Here is a 4,284-nt window from a genome sequence, read left to right on the forward strand (position 1 = left end):
TGATGGAAGAAACGCAGATCTAGAGACATGCCTTTTTTGCTCTTCATTTTACTGTAATCGTAGAAAAAGTTGACTTGCCTAGCTAACCTTGACTTGCTTTTATATCTGCAAGTCCACTGATGTAGTATGCTTTCCGGCGCTGTGTGCTCTGCTTGGCTCTGCTGAAGGTCCTAACAGCGTATAGCCCGAGAAACTAATCTTCCAAAGATAAACGAGGTTATAAGTGCTTGTGAAAGTCTGTCTCTGTGCGATGTTTCTAATAAAACATAAATAAAACTGAAGTTTTACTTAACGAAAATGGGTCTCTTTCAGACCTTTAATTTGAAAACTGTGTCAACAATTGATAAGGTATCTAGCCTTTGCTGTCCATTTTCTGTGTTTTCTTCCTCCCAGGGTTCTCAATTTGTGGCTGAAACCTTATCTTCCTCCCTCACTGTTCCCCTGTTTAAGGATTCAGTTTATCAGCAGAATCAAAACCATTCTCTTGTTTATTTTTTTCATTTTTTCCTCCCCAAATAGGTGACACTAAAGCCTGAGCCCCCCTTTCTCTGCCTGTGTGTGAGGGGGAAATGCTTTTGAATCCCTCTTAAACATGTAAAACAGGCTGTCTGAGAAGTTCAGAGTTTCCTTGGGAAGACCCAGCAGTGGGGCATACTGTGCAGATGTGTCAGACCGGGCCGGGAAGCAAGGAGGAACGCAGTGGGTGCTGCTTATTTGAGTGAGGAGGGAGGTTCCCGCCCTTTTTCTTGCCGCCCTCCCTGCTCCCCTGAGGCAGGTCAGGGTGCGGAGGCTGTGGACATCCTTGCTCTCCCTGCCTGGACCTCCTTGCTCCCTGCCTGGACATCCTTGCTCTCCCTGCCTCAACCTCCTTGCTCCCTGCCTGGACATCCTTGCTCTCCATGCCTGGACAGCATGGCCAGAGGGAGGGCGAGCGGGGCCAGCGCTTCCCCAGTCACAGGGCGGCTGTACCCTGCGGAAGGCCCCAGTGTACCGCTGCAGTCAGCCTCCATGCGCCTTGCGCACAACGTGGACTCGTGTCAGGCTGAGGGGGCTCAGGACCATCCACACGGCAGTGGAGGGCTGCAGGCTCTCGCTGTGCCTCTGCCATTGTGCTCGGTGCTCGGCGCTTCTCTGTGCCTTGAGTGGTGACAGTTATTTCAGCAAGTTCACCTGGTAGGATCCACTTTTATTGTCTTACTGTAATGTCATCTCCTACTACTGTGTGAAAGTCATATCCAAGTATTAAGAAAAAGGTGTGGAGTGCAAAGCTTTCTTTCCATCCGTCAGCGTTGCGTTTGGGCCCTCAGGCATGAAAGCTGAGGGGAGCAGCCATCTTGTTGCAGGGGCCAGGCGCTCATTGGGTGCTTGTGTATCCACATGCTTCCTAGCACGGAGGCCTTGGCTACAACTGTAATAGAAATATTAGATAATTTTCATAAGAGAAAATTATTTCCTCCTTTCCCAGCTCTTGTTTCTTTGGAAATACAAAACTGCCTGCGAGTATCGGCTGTTTTCCCTCAGATGTTACTTGGTTTGTAGCCCTGTTTCAAAGGGTGGTATACTCCTCAGAGATACTTGAGACTTTTTAGATCAACCTTTCAGAAAAGGCACGAGAAGCACATAGTAGCCTGTTTCATGCTATTAAAAGGGTGAGAGATCTTACTGACAATCTCATTGACTGCACACCACAAGGAATATTTGGTGTAAAAATACTGCAGTTGATAAAATATTGGTAACTTAAATGCACAAATGATACTGTATTTCAGGAGCAGTTCCAATTTAATGCCTGATGGAACAGTGTCACTCACACCTGTTTACAAAATGCCTCTCTGTCTAGATTTGTGCATTTAAAAACTATTGCTGAGATAGCAAATCACTCTGAATCTAATTAGGTAAGTCATCTCTATAAACTTTGCTTGCTCAAATGTGGCCCTATAAAAGAAATCAAAGGGCAAGCATTTTTCCAGTCGGTGGAATGAAGAACTAGAATTTGATGGCTAGTATGCTCTGCCTGACTGCTACAGGATGCTCCAAATTGCAGGTAGTTCTTCTTTGGGAGCAAGGCAGTGAATGCTGAGTAAACTGGCATGATTTCAAAGGCCAGGACCATTTTTGCTGACCATGGGGTAAAAAAGAAATGAGTCTCCTGTGAGATCTAGAAGCTTAGGGATCTGGGAGTCCTGGTGGACAGCAGGATGACCATGAGCCAGCACTGTGCCCTTGTAGCCAGGAAGGCCAATGGCATCCTGGGGTGCATTAGAAGGGGTGTGGTTAGTAGGTCAGGAGAGGTTCTCCTCCCCCTCTACTCTGCCCTGGTGAGACCGCATCTGGAATATTGTGTCCAGTTCTGGGCCCCACAGTTCAAGAAGGACAGGGAACTGCTGGAGAGAGTCCAGCACAGAGCCACCAAGATGATTAAGGGAGTGGAGCATCTCCCTTATGAGGAAAGGCTGAGGGAGCTGGGTCTCTTTAGCTTGGAGAAGAGGAGACTGAGGGGAGACCTCATTAATATTTATAAATATGTTAAGGGCAAATGTCATGAGGATGGAGCCAGGCTCTTCTCAGTGATGCCCAATGGTAGGACAAGGGGGAATGAGTGTGAGCTGGAACACAGGAGGTTCCACTTAAACTTGAGAAGGAACTTCTTTACAGTGAGGGTGACAGAGCACTGGAACAGGCTGCCCAGGGAGGTTGTGGAGTCTCCTTCTCTGGAGACATTCAAAACTCTCCTGGACACCTTTCTATGTGATCTCATTTAGGTTCCTGCTCCGGCAGGGGGATTGGACTAGGGGATCTTTTGAGGTCCCTTCCAATCCCTAACATTCTGTGATTCTTTCTAGAATGTAATTAAAATTATTTGTTGGCATTGTTGATGATTTTTTAAAAGAAAAAACAACTTTCTCTTTTCTGGTATTACTGGTTTACTAATGTTCCAGATAGAAATAAATTTGCAAACTCTGGTGTTGATCCTGGTCATTTGATTGCAGGCTTGCTAATATGCAAGGTCAGTCACTCTCCATGGAGATGTATTGCAATACTTAAGTCTCCAGGACTTTGAAAATCAGGAGTACCTTGAAGAATGATGCTTGGCAGTGTTGCAGTGTCTTATAAATAATTTCCCACCTAGCAAATTGAACACGTGATAAAAAGAAAAAAAAATAAATTGAACTTTCAGTTGCTGCTGATAAAATTTTTAGACTGTTACTCTAAGAAGTATTTACCTTCAGAAGAAAAAGAAATAAAAATAAAATTTGCTTCTCCAGATCTTTGCTGTCCCAAAGGTGTGTGAAGAAAGGGTCCAATTTTAATTTTTTTCAGGTCAGATCTTGATTTAGTTTATTGTGTTTGCTCTTTGGAGTTTCCATTCCAATAACACAACAAGAAAAAATTTTCCTTTGATATTTTACACTTCATTGGCACCGTTGCTTTGAGTATCCCAAATTACACAACAAATAGCAGTAGTAGGATTTAATTTGATTTGTACTAGTTTCTTATCAGACCTACTGTGTAACACAGACATTGGCATATGGGGCTATAGAAGTGTACCTTTGGGCAAGTATTGACTTAAATACCTACTAAGGAAGTAATGATGTTTCCAGTGTGTCTGTAGGTGGTTTCCTTGGTGAGGTTTCCAGTCATATGCATAAGGATGACTTTTACTGTTGCTTATACAGAATTCCCTTCCTCAGATTTCAGAGGAGTTTGTCTAAGTCGGAGTCTGAACAGTCTAGTTAAGAGTAAGATAAAGTCACTAAATGCTTCCTCATGTGGAATAGCAGTCAGACCTGTACTAGGCTGTGCTAGTTCCTTGGGTGCAAAGATCCTTATTTCTGCAATTTGTAACTCCATTTGCACAGCATGTAAGCATCTTATAAAAACAACCATTTTGTTATTGCAGTGCATTGATAAGGAGTAATGCAGGGTGTTTTCCAAGTGAGAAAGAGATTTAGAATGGTTTAATTAAAATAAATTGTAATTCAGTCAAAACTTAAGCCAATGTTGACATCCTGGTAAAAGAAAAGGTTCCTTGCGAGGTAGAAGCTTTCTTTAATAAACTACTTGCTTTTAAAATATCTTTTTCATTAATATTAGAAAGGTATTTATCACTTCTAAAATGGGTAATGCTTGTTCTCTGAACACTGCAATGACTGTTTATAAAGATTGTTTCTCAAGTGCAGTTTTTCTTACTGCAAAGAGGGGTGGTGAGCTCTTCAAAAGCGCCAGATAGAGAAGCAGATTTGGGGTTTTGACTGGGAGATTTCTATCCTGTTCCTTATAGGGAAA

The sequence above is a fragment of the Antrostomus carolinensis genome, unplaced genomic scaffold (assembly GCF_000700745.2).
Source record: "Antrostomus carolinensis isolate BGI_N321 unplaced genomic scaffold, ASM70074v2 scaffold9425, whole genome shotgun sequence".
In the NCBI taxonomy this organism is placed as follows: Eukaryota; Metazoa; Chordata; class Aves; order Caprimulgiformes; family Caprimulgidae; genus Antrostomus; species Antrostomus carolinensis.